The sequence below is a fragment of the Typopeltis vanoorti genome, chromosome 6, assembly GCF_054136105.1.
Source record: "Typopeltis vanoorti isolate ZY-2024b chromosome 6, IOZ_Tvanoo_1.0, whole genome shotgun sequence".
Classification (NCBI taxonomy): Eukaryota; Metazoa; Arthropoda; class Arachnida; order Uropygi; family Thelyphonidae; genus Typopeltis; species Typopeltis vanoorti.
Window position 1 is genome coordinate 149,666,210 of NC_143554.1, and position 21,266 is coordinate 149,687,475.

At 36.1% G+C, this 21,266-nt stretch overlaps 1 long non-coding RNA gene across 1 annotated transcript; it reads right to left on the reverse strand.

Moving 5' to 3' along the window:
• Window positions 1-1,542: 1,542 nt before the first annotated feature.
• On the reverse strand, window positions 1,543-19,810 carry LOC150106095 (uncharacterized). The gene is made up of 4 exons (XR_016548419.1): window positions 19,759-19,810; window positions 11,536-11,694; window positions 11,123-11,269; window positions 1,543-2,240 (listed from the first exon to the last, which is right to left on the reverse strand). It is a non-coding gene; the product is annotated as an uncharacterized LOC150106095 (long non-coding RNA).
• Between the last annotated feature and the right edge of the window lie 1,456 nt (window positions 19,811-21,266).

The following is a 21,266-nucleotide window of genomic DNA, read 5'->3' on the forward strand; positions in this document are numbered from 1 at the left end:
TATATACCACTCTCTTTGATTAAATAACTTTTGACTTTTAATATGAAAACCGACTTCGATTTTACTGTAATTTTGCTTCTTTCTAAGAATAAAAATCTTAATTATTGTTACTTTTTTTGAACAATGAAGCATTCACATTTGTGGTAGTATGTCGTATCAAGGAGGAGACAGAAATTTTGATTTGAAACTCGTAACGAACACTTTTAGACAGGTTCGGATTAGATCGCGCCCTGAGGAAAACAATTAAATATCCCTCTTACGGATTATAAGACAAAAATATAAGAAAGTCTCCAATTGCTATTTTGTTTTTATTACAAGAGAAGCATTAATGAAAAACGATTACATAATCGTTTTGCATTAATGTTAATAATATTACTTAAATAATATCATTAAATGTTTGCTCTACGAGGATATCGCACAATAAAACTGTTCATAAGCTCTTCTAAATTTAAATTATAAGCTATGTCCGCCTCTATCGATATAGATGCTAGACCAACCAATCTTTCTTGGGTCATTGCTATTCGCAAATAATTATTAATCAGTTTAAACTTGGAAAATCGCCTTTCCAAGCTGGAAGAAGAATTAAATTTCCAAGAAGATTAAGTTATTCTTCTTCGTCCGAACATTTTTTACTCTGGATGGACGAATTTTACTGAAATTTGGTATTTAGAATTTCAATTAGGATGTGTCGAGTGGTCCCGGTTTTGAGCTGTCAAATTGTGTCAAAATTAAGCAAAATGACACCAAAATTGTATGCTATTATTGACAAAAACTAAATTATCTACATTGCATTACCAAAGCCGATTGTTTAATTTATGCTATAAAACATCACAATGCAGTAATTTGATTGCAAAAAATACCTGTTTTTTTTTTTATTGTTTTAGATCATTCTCGTATGTGTTTTTGGAAGACTGCTTTAATCTTCCCTCTAGGGTGATTTGGTGATAAACCATACGTTTAAAAATTTAAGCATTTCATAACATATTGTCGAAAGCTTGATCATTATGATAATGGAATTCATTATCATTATCTGAAGTGGATGGTTTTCCGTCAGGTATCAATCTACTTGTATAGTCCTTCCTAATAGCATCAGTGTCCTCATCTTTAATTCCTACAATTTTATTATTATTTTTTAAGTAAAATAATGATGTCGATTTTTTTTATGTTCAGTGTTGTGGCAGGCTATCAATAAGTTACACAAATTATATAACACTGAGATTTATAAATGCAATATGACCCACGTAGACTTTTGAATGAATAGCCTTCGCTGCAATGATGAGAAGAAAAAAAACATAATAAACATCCATTACGTTAATCACATTATAAAAAAGCAAATTTATTCCATAAATAATTTTAATAATAACAGACTACTGGGAACATGCTCAAATACTTGAATATGGTCCGATTATTATTATTATTATTATTATTGTGGATAGCTACGTCACTGTCTACGCTACCATTCGACTGCTATGTAATGTATTAAATGTATTTTTGCTTGTTAAACAAAAATACATCAACATTAAGCAAAGCAGACAAGTTTTCTGAATCTTGTCTGCTTTGCAAGAGAAAAATATTGCTCTCTCTATAGTGTAATGTTACGGAAAAATTCTGCATTTCTGTAAGTTATATAAAATCAGATGACTTATCTTCTGTGAAGAATGAAGACTTTATCGCTCCTTGTGATATCTGGTTCCTCTGCATCCTGAGCGTCTTGACGTTTCCTTGAGTAATTCTGCGTAAAACATAATGCACAAATAGCTACAGGTTCGTGTATCCTGCTCAGGATTTATCAAAATCACGAACTACGATGGACGGTAATCAGTGTACAAGAGTTCTCTTGATATTACTAGTTCGTTATAAAATACAGAAAACTTCGGCTTTTGTATACAGATTTAATGTTATGTACATCTAAACTAATTTCACATCTGGATACGATTAAACTATGAACATTCCTATAAATTATGACAACTAATACAGAAAACTAATTTAAGAAACTCATTACCCAACCCATTCTCACCTATTTGTTTCATATCCCTTCTGAGGTTTAGATGATTATTGTATGAAGATCCTATTTACATCCAACATTATATATCAAAATTCATATAAATTTTATAGTAATCGGATTGCTTAAGCTCTATGAAGCTTCATAATTTTATTAAAAAAAAAAAAAAAAATAGGCAGCCTATAAAGTTGAAATGGCATCTTCACAGCTCTTTCATACTGCAAGATTTTTTGTGTTCCTGGAAAGAAAAAAAAAAGTTAAATAAATGAGATAATCATATGGTGTTATATAACATTAAAGATTACCTGATTATACAGATGATATATAAACAAATTTGAACCATCGAGTCTCTCTGCCAAAAATTTTTCCCTTTGTTTGTGAATGTAAAATAAACTATGTTAAAGCCCAAACTCGCTTCTACAGGATAACTTTAGAAGCTGAATTTTATGCGCTTTTTAGTTTTATGGCATGCAGAGTGGGGTTTTTACTCCCTGTGCGCTTAAGCATGTTACCTCATTATCCAGCAGACTCCTTTCTTCAATAGTAAAAATTTAATATCTGGTACATACCCACGTGGATAGTAGATGACTAATCATAGCGCCATCTTATGCACTCCTATATAATACTGATAGCAATAAAATGCTTACTTAATTTTTTATTCTATATAATAGAATGTAAAATTAAGTTTTATTCAAAATTTCATTCAAAACAAATGCTGAGTTATAATTCCATGTTTCCCTGACCAAAATGTTCTACTTGCGTCTACCAGGTGGTATAGTAGTCACTATTTCAGCTGTCTTCACTACAATATCGTACAACATTGAACACCATAAAATATTCAATTCTGACAAAAGTAACAATAAAGCCAATGCATCATGTCTCTAACAGTAGTCAGTGTGCTAGTTTTGCAGAATTGAACTTGAATTTCCATAAGGAAAAATCTTTATAAAAATTCTTCACGTCATAAAGTGAATTCGACCCAGATCTTTCAACCATACAGGGCTATTTTGACACAGATTATTCTCTCTCTCTATGTTCACTGGGCATCTACAGATGCCGTATGGTCACTCCGATGCTCGATGATGTTCCACACCAGGGCTCGCCATGTAGTCCTGTTGTTTGTTTATCTGGCAGCCTCAACTCTCTGAAGATCAGTCACTCCACACACGCCATCCATCTCATTGATGGTCTACCCCTGCCTCTTTTTCCAGGAACTTTAAATTCTATTACTGTTCTGAGAAGTCCTCCTTCCATCCTTTCTATGTGTCCAAAATATTTTAACTTTCCTCTGTCAATATCCTTAAGGAGCCTTAAAGTTCTACTGATCTTTTCTAACACCCATTCAGTATATGTATGCCTTTCAGTATATGATATCCTCAACAGCCTTCTGTAACACCACATCTCAAAAGCAGATATCCGTTTCTTATCAGACTTCTTTACGTTCCAAGTCTCGCATCCATACGTCGCTGTTGGCAAAACAACTCTATCTAAAATCCTCAACTTTGTACCCATGGAGATAGATCCATCCTTCCAGATTTTAGACAAGTCTCTGACTGTTGTTTTAGCCATTCCTAACCTTTTTCTTCTGAACAGCAATTCTTCACATTAATAATGGACCCCTAGTACTCAAACTTGCTGACTTCCTCAATTCTTTCCCCATTAAGATACATTTGTTTCTCAAGAGTTTCTCTGGTTGCTTTTCCTTTGAGAACCATGATCTTTGTCTTGCTAGAATTGAGTTGAAGTCCTCTGTTATTATTGATCCTGTTAACTTTGTCAAGAATTAGTCCTAGTTCTTCCATGTCATTACAAATGAGTACTGTATCATCAGCGTACCTCAGATTACTGATCAATCTACCTCCTATCGTAATTCCTGTCCTGAGCTCATCCAATGCTTCACGCATGATGTCTTTTGCATATATACTAAACAAGTGAGGAGAAAGTAAACATCCTTGTCTAACTCCTTTTCAAACTTGAAGCCAGTCAGTCAATCCAACACCTGTTCTAACTGTGGCTTCTTGCTCCTTATACAAGTTGGCTATCAACCTGATAGTGTGTTGAGGAAAACCCATTATTTTCATTACTTCCCACAGTTTCACATGCTCAACACAGTCAAAAAGTTTAGAGTAGTCTAAGAAACACATTACCAGAGGGAGTCTGAATTCTTTATATTTTTCTATGATCTGTCTAAGGCAAAGGATCTGATCTTTGGTGCCCCTACCTTTCCTAAAACCTGCTTGTTCCTCGTGCATCTCTGCCTTAACTTTGGCCTCAATCCTATTTTGCATGATCTTTAATAAAATTTTGCTTGCATGAGATATCAAACTAATAGTTCTATAATTCTTCCATGCCTTCATATCACCTTTCTTGTGTAGTGGTATAAAAACTGACTTCTTCCAGTCTCTAGGCCATGATCCTGTCTCCCATATCCTTGTAATCAATCTATGAAACACTCTTATCCCTCCATTCCCTGTGGCCTTAATTAACTCTGCTGGAATTTCATCTGCACCTTGGGCCTTATTGCTGTTGAGCTGCTTGACTGCTCTTTCAACTTCATGCCTAAGTGGAGAAGGTTCCAAATCAAAATTTTCTTGGTGGGAGGATTCCACATTTTCTTTATCCACTCTGCTGTACAGTTCCTCACAGTATTCTTTCCATCTGATTTTGATTTCCAACTCTTCTGTTAGTAATGATCCATTCCTGTCTGTGATGACATTCAATTTAGGCTTAAACTTGTGCTTTAAGTCACGAACTAAATAAAACATCCTTTTATAATTATGCTTTCTCATCTGGAACTCTATTACTTCACATTTATTGGTATAGAACTTTCTCTGTCCTGCTTGATGGCTCTTCTGATTTCTCTATGTAATCTCTTGTATTCTTCGGTCCCTGTGTCTCTTTGTTTTTCTAACCGCCTTCTTTTGATTAGTTCCCATGTTGAATCTGATATCCATGGGTCTCTTGGTTTTCTTATTGGGCCGAGATACTTCTTCGCTGTATCCTGTATTATCACATTGACTCCTTCCCAAAGCATTTCTGGTGAGATTTCCTCATTGGTCTTCAAAAAATCATCCAGCCGAGTTGATGTTTCTTCTGTGAATCCACTAGGAATTACTCTAACATCCAGTCTAGTGGAATGTGCCTAACCTGGAAGTTTTCGGAGTCTTAGTCTTACTTTGGCTCTTACCAGCTGATGGTCTGTACCACAATCTGATCCAGGACAAGTATGCACATCAGAGATGCTTGTCTTCCACCGCTGGAGAGCCTGGATGTAATCAATCTGGTGCCTTGACCTATCAATGTTAGATGTCCAAGTATAGGTCCGTCGTGGGTTTTTCTGGAAACAGGTATTAGTAATAACTAATCTGTTAGCACGGGCAAATTCCAACAGTCTTTCACCATGGTTGTTACGGTCACCCAGACCAAACATGCCACACTCCGGCCTGACACTCATACTCTTTCCCACTTTTGCATTTAAGTCTCCTAAGATTATTCTAAGAAATGTAATTCTAAATTTTCAGTGGATGCATCATGTAACTATTATAGTCTTGTCCCTTACACATAAAGTATTTTTGATACTTTCCCATCTGTAATATCTGTAAAGATCATTATGAACATGATTTGGAAATTGCTGGATATAGACAGTTGATTGAGTGAAAGCGTTGTGAGCTTAACAACATACTGATGGTTTTTTTTATTTTCCTTTGCTGTATTACATTAATATAGATAAATTAGGACTCAGAAATATTTTGGCATTAAACCTGTTTATTTCAATATGTTTTCTCAAGCTGCGCTGCAATTATGTTCCATAATGTCGAAGTGATTTGATAAGTTCTAAAAAAGCTGTAAGCTTCTCTTACATGATTGAATATAATGAAATTTATAAAGACTTTTTTACGAATGGTAGAGATCCATATAAAGGTCATATATATTTGTAGAATTTTACATTACGTGCTGGATGTGTATGAGTGTATACGCACACACACTACTACTGGGTAAAGATCCCAAATACCAGCTTTAACTCATCTCACCTTCTCATCATGCATCAGACTTAATAGTTGATGGAACTCTTCCAACAAAGAATTCATCAACTAACAATTTCATAAGAATATAGAAAATGATGGTACAACATGACAAAATTTCATGCCGGCTAGGCGTCGCCCGGTTAAACAAGGCCCCTGTTGTTTTCGCCAGGGACCCAGGGCGTACAGCGAAAAGTCAGCTACTGAAGCAAATCTGAAAGCACACACCAACTCACATCATCAGAGTTAAAGATCGGTACTATCAACATAAAAAGCCTGAATGGCAAAGAAATGGAGCTAGTTGAAGAATTAGATAAGTACCAGATCGACATAATAGGGGTGACTAAAACAAAAAAGACAAAAACTGGTGAGATCTTTCTGAGCAATAAATACAAAATGTTATATTCAGGAAATGACAATCAAGGAAAAGAAGGAGTAGCCATATTATTCAACACAATTTACGAGGCTAATCTTCTTGAATGGCAGGCAGTCTCAAGTAGAGTGATGTGAGCAAATATCAGAATGGGGAATTGGACAATGAGACTTATTTGTACCTATGGTCCCACAGAAGTTCTACTAAGGTAGAATTGGAGGAATTTTTTGATGCTTTAGAAAAAGCAACTGACACAATGAAAAAGGAAAAGTTGGTCCTTGTTGGGGATCTAAATAGCAGAGTAGGAAATGATTGTGAGACATACAAAAATATTTGGGGAAATTTTGGAGAAAAGACCAAAGCTAATAATAATGGCAAATGCCTGTGATTTCTGCTCAGGACATGGACTGGTTATTACTAACACCATGTTCCAACATAAAAATGTGCACAAATTCACATGGATAGAAGAGGCAAGGAATAAGAAAAGACTCATTGACTACGTTATTGTTGATAGTGATGTTTTCTCCCTGGTGCAGGACACCAGAGTGTACAGAGGATTTGAAATTGGAAGCGACCACTATTTAGTCTTGAGCAGGATAAAATTGAATTTCTTATTGAAAAGAATGACATATAAGAAAGTTTTAAAGCAAATAAACGCTGAGCAGCTCTCAGATGTGAACTGTAGATTAAAATACACAAAGATTATTGAAGGAAAAATGAAAGTTTGAGAACAGAAATCAAACCTTGGAGATTCAGTTGCAAGCCTTGAAGAAAGCCCTGATTGATTCAGCCAGAGAGGCATGTGGTCAGGTTGTCTGCAAGGATAGAAAAATCAGAACTCCATGGTGGACACAGGAAGTTAAAGAGGCAGTGAAGGAAATGAAGAAAGCATATCAAAAGGTCCTGGCAAATAAGTCAGCTGGTGCTCTTAGAGAATGCAGAGACAAATGTAAGAAAGCAAAACGCTGTGTAAAACTAGCTAAACAAAAGTAATAGGAGGATTTTGGCAAGAACATAGAAAAGAAATATCAAGAAGGTGGTAAGATAATCGGAGGTTGTTGAAGAAGCTTAGAAATGGAGGAAAGAGTGCTGTAAAGGGAATTAGAGATGATAAAGGTGACATGAAAACAAGAGAAAATGATATCCTTGAAGTATTGAGTAATTACTTTGAAAAACTGCTAAAAGAAACAAGCAGTGATGATAGCACAGTTGTAAAAAAACACTGACCATGCATGCAGTCAGTAATACATATCCATACTTGAAGTAGAAACAGCCATCAAAGGCTTGAAATGTGGAAAGGCAGCAGGAGTAGATGATATTCGACCAGAAATGCTAAAGTATGGTGGTATAAAAGTCTTACAATGGCTGCACTGCATAGTTCAGAAAGCCTGGAAGAAGGACGAATTCCCGATGATTGGAGTAGAGCTCTAATAGTACCTATATATAAAAAGGAAAATAAAACTGAATGTGAGAATTACAGAGGTATTTCCCTACTGAGTGTTCCTGGCAAGATCTATGCAAGTGTACTTGAGAAATGGTTGAAAAGAATTGTGGAAGAAAAGCTTGGTGAAGAACAAGCTGGATTCAGACCAAATAGAGGCTGTCAGGATCAAATCTTCACTTTATGACAAATAGTTGAAAAAGCATGGGAATATAACAAAGATCTGTATTTAAGTTTTGTCGATCTGGAAAAGGCATACGACAAGGAGCCAAGAGAGAAGCTATTCAATACGATACAGTTATATGGTGTCAATGGTGCATTATATCAAGCAATACTTATTCTTTATTTGAGTTGTAAGTCAGCAGTTAGAATTGACGGAAGTTCAGGAAGATGGTTTAATGTGAAATCTGATGTGAGACAAGGATGTACATTATACCCTCTGTTATTCATTATCTATATGGATCACATTATGAAGGAAAGTGGTATTAAACAGGATATCAAAATTGGAGATGTTAATGTCAGCTCTTTGCTTTATGCGGACAATATTATACTTCTAAATAAATCCGCTACAAGTTTGCAAAATTCCCTCACTAAATTGAATAACTGTTGTAATAGATATGGTATGAAGGTCAGCATTAAAAGACAAAGACATTGAAAATAGGTAGAATTGGCGAAAATGTCAACTGTGTTGTGTACGGGGAACCTGTGGAACAAGTAAAATATTTTAGCTACTTAGGCATGATTTTTACTGAAAATGGTAAATTAAACATGGAAATAATCAACAGAATTAAAAAAGCTGTTATGGTAGGAAGTCAATTGAATAAATTCATATGGATCAAGAGAGAAATTAGTCGGAACACTAAAGCAGCTGCATACAAGACGGTGATCGAACCGATTTTAACTTATGGATCTGAGAGTTGGGTCAGAAGTAAAACACTTGACCAAACACTAGAAACCGCAGATATGAGAGTCCCGAGAAAGATTAGAGGCGTGAACAAATGGCATCAATGGCAATAATCAAAAAAAAATCAGCTAACGCCTTTTTATTCCCGTATATACGGGAGTAGGCGAGGCCATTTAGCCCTGTCTAACTTTTGGAGACTGAGTGGGCAGTTCAATCTCCACTGGTACCCAATCAGAGACAGATGGCCCAAGGCTATCACTAATTAAGCGGTACAATCCACCATATAGGTGGATTGATGCGGTACAAAGTGCCTTAGACGATAGAAATATAAGATCTGAAAATGTTGGAGTCTTGACAAGTAACAGACTGATTTGGAGGAAAATTGTATATAAGAAGTTAGTAATGATGTAAATTTTTCATGTAGTACTATCATATCCTGTACACCCCTTAAGGGTACATGTCAAGAATTTGATGATGATGATGACAATTTCATAGGATGCAATGTTCCAATGCTCATACTGACGACTTTGATATGAGAATGAACACTATTTCAATAACCATCCTTGAGTAGGTTTCTATTGAAATATTCTTTTAACATTAATTTAATATGTTCTAAAAAAAAAAATCAGCTAACGCCTTTTTATTCCCGTATATACGGGAGTAGGCGAGGCCATTTAGCCCTATCTAACTTTTGGAGACTGAGTGGGCAGTTCAATCTCCACTGGTACCCAATCAGAGACAGATGGCCCAAGGCTATCACTAATTAAGCGGTACGCAGTGAAGAGAGACGGCTCAAATGTGCCGCCATCTCGTGGTCTCTAACCCTAACACAATATATTTAATGTCTGAAATAATGTGGGTTCTACGGTCGATTTTCTTGAGTTTACAGGACGAAAAACCCGAGTTTCCGGGAGGAAAAACCTGCTTGCCCGTGCCAGAGATCGACTAACTCGGGAACCGGTCGAAAAAAGGCTTAGAAAAATTTCCTCTAGTCGCCGACTAGACTCGAAACCAAGACTTCCTTCGTGCGACCTAGCGCGATGGCGTGCAAACGCCACATCCACTGAGCTACACAGGCTCTAATATGTTCTATAACAACTAAATTATATTTAAATCTAACAAGTAAATTAATAAATGCTGTGAAAGAATATCCTTTTAGTACTTAAGCATTCAAAGAGTGACACTCTTTTATTACTGAAAACTGCTAGGCTGCCCGTTTATAGAGTATAGGACAAAATGCCTACGCCACTCAAGATACAGACATCATATAGAAGTGTCATTGAAACTTAATAATCATTTTGTTGCATTTTACAGCATTTTATATAAGTGTACATACTGCTTTATTGTGCAGACAGCGATTTACGTGTATGTGGAAAACAAATATCGTTCTATCAAATTTTGTCACAATAACACTAGTCAAACTGAAATAAAACTTTAACATATATTTTAATTGTAAAATTTCAATAAATTTCATCCAGCCAGAGCCGAACTGCAATATCATTTCGAAACTTCTTCACGAAAATGCTATGATAAAACTGATCGATTTGGAACTAAAACTGAACTGTGCAGACAGCTTCTTGTACCGAGAATTTCTGCGAACTCCACAAAGTCCCGAATTAGTTGAACAGAAAACTGAAAAGGTTCGAGAATTTTTTTGTTCTGAGTTATTTATTCTGAGTTAAATTATAATTAAATTCTGCATTAAAATTAAAAAAATCAGCTAACGCCTTTTTATTCTCGTATACGGGAGTAGGCGAGGCCATTTAGCCCTATCTAAATGGCCTCGCCTACTCCCGTCTCTAATGGCCTTTTAGAGACTGAGTGGGCAGTTCAATCTCCACTGGTACCAATCAAGACTGATGGCCCAAGGCTATCACTAATTAAGCAGTACACAGTGAAGAGAGACGGCTCAAATGTGTCGCCATCTCCTGTCCCTAACCCTAACACAATATATTTAATGTCTGAAATAATGTGGGTTCTACGGTCGATTTTCTTGAGTTTACGGGACGAAAAACCAGCTTGCCCGTTCCAGAGATCGACTAACTCGGGAACCGGTCGAAAAATGGTTTAGAAAAATTTCCTCTAGTCGCCGACCAGATTCGAAACCAAGTCTGCCTTCGTGCGGCCAAGTGCCGTGGTATGCAAACGCCACATCCATTGAGATACACATGCTCTTGAGCTACACATGCATGAAAATTAGTTTTAGCAAATGTTCAAAAATGTGTATACATGCTTTTTCTTTACACCGAAATTTCTCCATTTTAGTTTAGGAAAATTATCAGAAAAAATAAATAAATAAAATAATAATAATAATAATAAAATCCAAATCGAATAAATGTCATAATTAAGGGGTTAGATGTATTGAAAGGACCAAACTTACTTCCAAACTTTTCTTTAAAAACCTTTGACCACATTTTCTACACTTCATTCTATTCATTGGACACGTGGTTTTCATATGTTCAGAAAGAGCAGTTGGATTCACCATTGCGTTGCACAGTGGACATGGGAGCAACCAGGATTCAGGTTTCTATATAAGTTATGAAGAATGATTGATATTTAAGCAAAACATTGTAATCGCTTATTCTAAATATCAATGTTAATACTGTTATTTTTATATTAAAGGAGAAAATGGTTAATAATAAATAACTTTGTTTACAAAAGGGTGGTAGAAAAGCTATCTATCAAAACTATATGAAATTCTTCAGATAACGTAAAGTAAAAAAAGAAGTTATATGTCATGTATAAAACGATAAAAATGTTCGTCTATCGTTATCGTTATTGATTCAAACTTACATATAAATCTCTCTTGGGAAATTGCTCCCCACAGTGTGGGAGTTTCGCGCAATTCATAGGACATCTATTCTGTAAATGCTCATCTAGTTTTTTCCGTTTCATCACAACCTTACACCGAGGACAATGAACTAGCTCAGTTTCATATTTAGCTTTATGTTCCTGAAAAAAATGTAATCGTTTTAAAGAGACGAAAAAAGACTTAATCTCAAAAAATTATAAATAATGACAATCCAAAGTGCGCATCATGAAGTTAAATCCCTTTTGAAATGGATTCAAAATATTCAATTTGAAATGAGGTTCAGTTGATTACTTAGAATTTCTACAGAAGCAACCAAAGCTGTGAGTCCAGTGCATTGACAGTGTAAGTTGTGGCCCGTGTTCACATTTTCCAGGATGAAAAATCTAATATGGAAAAAAAACTCTTCTGCCTGGGTATAACCCGGATAACTTATCTTCAAGCGTAAACTCCTAATAAAGAGGATTCAAAAGATCAAAAATACATAAAGAAGTTCCTCTAAGCCAATCATGGACTGCACTTACCATCCTACTAATCGCATAGAGAAGTTTCTTGCATTTGATAAGCAATCATTTGTTCACTTCCGTTCTTTTATATAAAAATCGTCGAATTTCAGGGTTAAAATTTTAAAAAAATAATAATAATAAACTTATCGCTACGACCTACAGATATTATCATCAGTTTTAACATTTAGTTTGAAATTACCAACAGCTGAAACCCTTCGGCTGAAACCTTTCAATTGCTGTCACTATTCCCATCTCATATATTTAACCCCTTAACATACAAAGACGTCTGTGACACATCTTTTGTTTATTGCACCAAAATTGATTTTGAATTTTGGTTTCACATATACAGGGTGTTCGGGATAAATTTGACATATTTATAATTAATTATATTTTTCCGTAAGTTACATGTATTAACACACACTTCTCTTCATTTAAAAGTTTGGACCCTTCTTCATTCATATACAAGATGTCAGAAAGGATGGATAGCTGGAACCCACCTGAATCATGGAAGAGAATAACTTGTATCATGATGATTCGTGCCCGCCATCAAAATAAGGATATTACGACTGCTGCCCAATGCTCCCTGAATACAGTAAAAACAATCAGGCATGAACTAGAGACTTGCAATGGTGACTACGAGGATGTAGCAAGAAGAAAGATCCCTAGCAGACGATCTGATTGCGTTCGTACAGCAGAATTCCTCGCAAATCTGCAGGAACAGGTGTTGAAGAACCCTGGCATTGGAATTCGGGCTTTGTTCGTGGAGTTGCTAACTGTAGTCAAGCCCTGGATAACAAGGGTAGCCAATGGTAGGCCGTATGTATGGCAGCAGGATTCGGCCCCTTGCCACACCTCTGGGAAAAGTCAAAAATGGTTGTCTGAAAATTTCTACGACTTCACCAGTCCAAATGTTTGGCCTCCAAACTCCCCAGACCTTAACCCCATGGATTATTTTGTATGGGGCGCAGTTGAAAAAGACACCATTCGCACTTCCAGTAATACAAAAGCCCAGTTAATGGATAAAATTAAAACAGTTTTTGCGGCCCTTCCCAGGGAGACTGTAGCATCAGCTTGTTCGAGGTTCCGAAGCAGAATTGAAGCTGTGATCGATGCTAATGGTGGTTATTTTGAGTAAATCTTGTTGATAGTATTGTAATTAACTCTGCCTGTAATGTTTTTTTGTCAATTCATTAAATTTAATAGATACAAAGAAGATTTTCTTTTTCCTTACGAAACTGTCAAATTTATCCCGAACACCCTGTAAATACAACCGAATATAGACGCTAGACAATCTTTGCCTATTTCCTTTCAGCCGAGAAAAGTTTAAAAAAAAATCAACTAACTCCTTTTATTCCTTAATAGGAGTAGGCGAGGCCTTTATACCCTATCTAGCTTTTGGAGACTGAGTGGGCAGTTCAATCTCCACCGGTAGCCAATCAGAGATAGCTGGCCCATGTTAATCACTAATTATAGCAGCCACCGATGAAGAGGCTGGCAAACAAGTGCTGCCATCTCTTGGTAGCTAACCCTAACAAGATATGTCACTGTCTGCAATAATTTGGGTACAACAGTCGATTTTCTTGAGTTTACGGGACGAAAAAACCGAGTTTCCGGGTGGAAAATCCCGCTTGCCTGTGCCAGAGGTCGACTAACTCGGGAACCAATCAAAGATAAGCTTAGAAAAAGTTCCTCCAGTCAGCGACTACACACTTCAGCTGAAAAAAAAAAGCAGATGGAGGGGAATAATGCTGAGGAGTAGTTCATTCTCCTCTGGTATTTTTTATCTTGAACATTCTCAACTATCATTTCACGAACTTTATATTAAAGATATTTTCGTTATCAAGCTATATCCTGAAGCTACTTTCTTTTCTTCCAAGAAAAAAAAGCAACAACTTACATCCTCGTATTAAATTTCCAATGGAAAATGAAAAAAATATGGAGAATTAGTCTTCCTTGATATTCTTCTCCCCACCTTGGGCCTACAGTCCTAACAATTTTGCTCTATATATACTAACCTGGTTGGCCGAGTGGTCAGCATATCTGCTCTCCAGCCAAAAGGCTGCGGGTTCGAATCCCGCCATGAGCATGGATGTTTGTGACTGTCTGTGAAAATAATAGTAGTTGTGGTGGTCGGAAGTAGATGGCGTTGGTGTATATGGTGAAAGTACTTGGTGGAATGAGTGGTGAAGACGGAGAGTTGTGGAGTAGGTGCCCTTTCTAGATGAGTCTTTGGACTCCCTGGAGGTGTCATATAATAATGATAATAATAATATATCTTAAATCTAAAAGCAGTCTGTTATAAACAGGATTCAGCACATCATCAGTCTCAAACAATTGTCATAATCAAAACCCCATAGAGAGCAAAACACATAGAGCAGCACATGTCATCTGCCTCAAGCGTCGATTACCTAAACAGTAACTAGACACTATCAATACGGCAGAATGGATGGTCTGAACACAAAGAAGATTCTGTTATCACAAATACAAACCTAGTCGTAGGAACTCCAGTTCTAAACATGGAGTCTTAATATCCTACATTACTAGCATCCTAGCCTACGTTTTTGACAGTCAATAAACTGTCATTCTTATTACCTTTGGACTAAGGAGAAACACTCTTCACTCCCAGGAGCCTACCAAGATAGATTAAGCGTAAACCAAAATGAAATAAAAATATATACATTTCTAACTGTAATATGTGTATTACTTCTTTGCAGTTGTTAGTTGGATATTTTGTTTATTAATTTTTGTATATTTTATATACAAAGCATACACAGAGTCTAAACAGAAAAGATATAAAGCCCGGATAATCTCAATATGCCCGGAACGGTGGTGTCAGGGTGATGTAGAAGGCCCTGCGGTATCGTCAGTCATTGACTACTATAAAGAAACTCAACGCAGAAATTGCTTGAATATTGCTACTTGGAATGTAAGAAGATGGAATGAATGTGGAAAATTGGCTAATGTGATGAGAGAGAGATGGAGAGATTGAATATTAGTATACTAGGAATAAGCGAAAACCTTTTGGAAAGGATCATCAGATTTTGAGTGGAAACTTCCAAATGGCAAGATATATAAAGTACATACGTCAGGTGGTGAAATACCAAGGAGAGGTGTAGTGTCCATTGTAGAGAAGAAAACTAATAAAAACATTATCCATGTCATCAAAAAATCAGATAGAGTAATGGCAATTCTAGTGAAGTGAAACCTAGAGATATGCTGATCATTCAGATATATGATCCTACAGAAAAGAATGAGGAAACAGACCTCCAACTTCCTTCACATACCATTCTATTTCAGCATGTATGGTGAAATAGAATGGTGTATAAAGGATGTTGGAGGCAAGAAAGATCGAGTTATTTGTGCTATGGGTGACTGGAATGCGAAAGATGGATCAGAGAGAACATCTACACACATGGGCGCATTTGGACTTGGAATGAGAGAGGACAAAAACTGATTGATTACTGTAACAAGCATAGTCTCATCATAAATAACACTTATTTTGAGCAAAAACCAACAGCAAGATACACATCGCAAAGTCCAGATGGAAGATATAAAAATCATTAAGACTATATTGTGGTCAGTAAACGTTACTTCAATGGAATACAGAACTCAAAGGTGATGACATTGCTGACTGTGGATCTGATTATTGACTGGCTTAATGAAGATGAATATTCGCCTGAAAACAATAAAAATTAAAACAAGTCAAGCCTTAAAATGGGATCTGCAAATGGTACAAAATCCAATAGTAAAATCAAAAATTAATGACAATGTTTCAGAACTGCTGTTTGCACAGTTGCAAAACGAAAATGAACCCTTTCGGTGGAATAGACTACAAGCAGATATCATAACATCTGCTAAAAATCACATCAATAAACAAGAAAGAAAGAAAAAACCATGGATTACACAAGAAGTAATCAACCATATATCGATGAACGAAGAACATGGAAAAGTAGAGCAAATGAAGAAGAAAGATTAAGATATAAAAAACATTGGATAAAAGAATCAAACAGTTGTGCAGAAGATTGAAGAAAACTGGATAAATAGGCAAAGCACCGAGATAGAAGAATTACAAAATAGGAACAAAACTAGAGAAGCATTCCTGAAAGTGAAAGGACTAAATGGAAAAGCAAAACGTACACAGTCTAATAACATCAAGGACAAAGAATGAAACATAATCATTGATAATGAGAAGATAAATGGAAGATGGGTGGAGTACTTATCAGAACTCTATGACGATGATAATGGTAACATGATAGATAATTCACGACACCTTAAGTTAAACGTAACAACAGATACCACTCTAATAGAAAGATCACTTGAAAGAAATAGGAACATTTGCATATGCTTCATAGACTTTCAGAATGCCTTTGACCGTGTAAAACGTAATAAAATGTTCAATATATTAGATAAATTAGACATAGAAGATCATGCACTTAAGATTATAAAAAGGATTTACACCAAACGGAAAATGCAGCTGTTTAACTCTGAGACTTCTGAAGTGAAAATACAAAGAAGAGTTAGACAAGATTGTATCTTTTCACCAAATCTATTTAATATCTATAGTAAGGCAGTGATGAAAATGAATGAAAAACAAAAAATAGGGATTAGTATCAATGGTATAAAATACAACAATCAGATATGCTGATAACACCATTCTAATTGCAGAAAACCGAAATAAATTAATCAAATTACTGCAGCTACTAATTGAAGAAAGTAAAGAATCTGGATTAGATATAAATGCAAAAAAAAAATAAGACCAAATTTATGAAAATCTCAAAAGAAAACAGATTCGAGCCAGATATACACAGAATGCAAATTTTTAGTCACCTACTTTACTGCATGAGCCTGTGTAGCTTAGTGGATGTGGCGAAGTTGTTTGGATAGCGACCAGTGCAGACGTGTTTTTTTGTGCTCGATGTCTAAGCTATTTTCCCATTGTAAGTGGATTAGTTCGGCTTAAGCCGATCACCAGTGTGATTGCCCGTGTTCCCGAAAGTAATTGCCGTAGGAATGTCGACCACAGTTAAATCTGTAACTCAACCCTGCAAGTCTACAGTATCCAGTTTGGCCACTTTTATTGGAAAAGAAAATAAAGTAAAGGATTCTACAATGAAATCTCCAGAAACGTCGCCGAATAATTCTAAGGATATCGGAATGGACGTCTTGAACTCGCTAAACCTACCTGAAGAACTTGACTGGACAAAAGCCTGCATATTGAAATGCGATCCTGTCGGTGCCCCATACACAGAGGAGGATATAATAGAAGGTTTAAAAGCAAAGGTAAAAAGTTTAAGGTTCAAAAAATGACCGGAATAGTCATAATTCCAGGATGGCCTCCGGCATGTTTCAGATGCAGGAAAATTGGACATTTGCGAAAGCAGTGTACGGCACCTAAGTGTGATAAATGCAAAAGAATCGGACATGACACGGAAGACTGTAAAGGGCAAACATATGCATCAATGTTGGTTAAACGACCAGCAGTAAACCAACCAAACCAAGAAGAAGAGCTAGAGTCAGTAGATGATGTACAAGAAAATAATAATACTGTACATCATCTAGAAGAAGAAAACCAAATAGGCACTAACGAGGAGGAATTGGAGCGGGGTGATTCTCAAAATACATCAATTGTGACACCACAACCAGTGGATCCAGAAGGGAAAAAAACAACGGAAGAAAGAGAAAGGAATAGTACTAGTTTAGAAACAGATAAAGATCAGGTATCTATGAGAAAAGAGGAAGAAAAGAATATGACACCTGACGAAAGGGGAAAACATGAAGCAAACGGCAGCGCTTCTACCCCAGGGAGACGTAAAAAAATCCAGTTCGTACCTAATGTAAAAGCAAAAAGAGAAAAAGGAAAAACAGAAAGAAATAAAGCCTGCTAATATATATACAAAAAATGAAGAATAAGCCAATTAAGATAATTACAATGAATTGTAATGGATTGAATAACCAGGTTTCACAAAAATTGCTAACAAACACAATATATCAGATACCCAAGTAGATATAGTAATGCTACAAGATACCAGATTAAAACAAAATTCAGAAGCAGAACAAAAACTACACAGAAATCTGCAGTGCCACTACTACATTCTTGGCAAACAAGCCCAAAGTAATGGCATTCCAGGTTTAATGACTTTGATAAGTAAGAGAAGTAGCATACAATTATTATCACACTCTGCTCTAATAGAACACAGAGTGCTAGAGGTTGAAATAGTCTGGGAAGATGAAATAGTGTCGTTAATTAACGTATACGCTGAACACACACACAAAAAACACTTTTGGGAGACCCTAGAAACCAAACTAGCAAACACAAGAAATATAATTGCGGCCGGTGACATGAATTTTGTAGAAAACAATATATTAGACATAGAGGTAAAAAATGCTACAACAAAAAACAATTTTTCATACATTATACAGCGATGTCAACTCAAAGACATATTCCGAGAATTACATCCAACATGTAAAGCTTATACTCCTTATTCCCCCACCAATGCCTCACGGCTAGACAGAATCTACATAAGCCGATATATGGGATTAACTTAAGGAGGTTTGTCACTTGTCATTGACTTTTAGTGACCACTACATGGTTAAGGGCAAACTTTCCCATGAGGCTAACGACAGAAATATATACGCCAACAGAAACTACCCACTCTGGAAGCTAAACAACAGTATAATCAACACAGACACATTTACAACAGAAATAAAAAGAATATTAGACAACATAACAGAAATAGAAAATCCAGTGTATGCCTGGAACCAATTCAAAATACATTTAAAACAGGCTGCTATAAAAATAGGAAAACATAAGAAATATACAACAAACCAAGAAAAAAGAATCATAATCAAAGAACTAACACGATAATACAACACAGACAGAACCCTCCCAGAAAATAAAATAGCTATCAACGCTCTTAAAGCAAAATTGAAACAAATAGAAATAAAAGAGACTGAAGGGGCCTGGATACGTGCAAAAATCAGAACAATGGAACATGATGAAGGGAAGTCCAAAGCAGCTTGGCTCTTTGAAGAGCAGAGAAAACAAAAAAACACCATTCATAAAATAAAACATGAGGGGACAGAGGTCGAGGGAGATGCAAATCTCCTGCGATTCTTCCACTCACAATACACAACTACCTTCTCCCAAAAACAAAGTGATAAAACAGAAACATAAAATTTGTTAAAAACCTTACCGAGATTATCAAAGTCAGAAGCTGAAATTATAGATTCCCCCATTACAAAAACTGAATGCAAAAATACTATAAAGTCCCTGTTACTACACAAATCTCCAGGACCTGACGGTCTGACGGCGGAATTTTATAAAGCTTACTACCCCCTGTTTGAGACACTATTTGCGAAAATGCTAAACGAAATACAGAATTCGGAAAGCATCCTAGAATATTTCAACCTCGGTTACATAACACTCATACCAAAAAATAAAGACACCACAAACAACGCAAACTCACAATGGAGAGGCATTACACTCCTGAATACAGACTATAAAATCTTATCCAAAATCATATCACAACGAATTCAAATACCCATACATAAAATAATATCAGGATTCCAAACCTGCGGCGTTAAAAACAGAAAAATAGAAGATAATATTCTGACAGATAGATGCATATATGAACACAACAACCATGCCTGTTGGTAAGTCTGGACATAGAAAAAGCCTTCGATTCGGTTAGTCACCAGTACCTGAAAGAAGTCATTAAAGCTGCAGGTTTCGGGAAGAAATTTCAAAACGTAATGTCAAACATATATAACACTGCACAGTCACGACTCATAATCAACAAGAAACTGTCGGCACCTGTTAAAATTGACTGCTCGGTCAGACAGGGAGACAGCTTATCTATGATCCTATTTGCTCTTGCTTTAGATCCGGTGATACGAGCGATATCGGGACATCCCGGCATAGCGGGTACTCATATAGGAGAAGAAGGTAAAACAAAAGTACTAGCCTATGCCGACGATGTTACGTTAACGCTAACCACAGCCGAGTCCTTCACGATTGCTTGTAATGTATTTAAATCTTTTGAAAAGGCATCCGCATTAAAACTCAACTTTCATAAATGCCACGCGATGTTCGTCGGCAGGTGGGCAAATAAGCCAACCGTGCCAAACGAAATTAAAATTAATGAACACCTCCCTCTTTTAGGAATCACCATAGGGGACCAAACTCATCATAACAAGCAATGGGAAGTAGCTCATAACAAAATTACTAAAAAAATTTCACAAATGAGACTCAGACAACTATCAATTAGAAGCAGGGCAAAAATATGTAACCAGCTCTTACTATCAAAAATATGGTACCTTGTAGCCAACATTAATTACAATGGCAACGAAGTTGACAAAATTCACAGAGAATGTGCAAAATTTATTTGGGATTCGAAATACGAACCCATACGAAGGTGTACAATATTTCATGATATAGAAGCTGGAGGACTTGGTTTAATAAATGTACATTTAAAAACTCTAAGTGCAAGAGCAAAAATCATAGAGAGAGCTTACTCGGAACACAAAGCATGGAGTGCATATATCATACACTACATGCAAAGAATAATGCCCCACCAAATAATTTGTTCTCTTCCACAATCGAATGGCAAAATACCAAAAATGTTCATTGAAGTTGCGGAGGTGTACAAATTCATTAATAATCATATAGCAATAAAAGATTTCCTCAAAATGAAACCAAAAATTGCATTGCACTTATCACTCTCAAGCGAGCAGTTATACCACCACCACAACACCGAGAGTTTGAAAAAGGTAAAATTAAATTATCCAATGTACTCAAAAAGGCATTCAGATTACCCATACACCCGAAACTAAAAACATTTTATTATAAAGTTCACCACGCTTGCTTACCCACCAGAATGTGGTGCGCATACAAAGGTATTCCACTTCAAGCCCCAGCCAAATGCTACTTCTGCCCTGAACTAGAAACACTATATCACATAATGTTATACTGCCCCCACACCTCTCCAATATGGAACACTGTTCAGAAATTTATAAAACACAAAGTACCGGTCGGTCACAGAACACACACTATTCTGGCTAAAGGACGGAAACATAACAATAACCGAAGCAATTGTAATTATAACAACAATGTACTCTATCTGGACATACAGTTGTGACAGAATTTATGGAAGAGATACAGGCCCAGATATAATGCAAAAACTTAACAAACAACTAAATGAAATCATAAC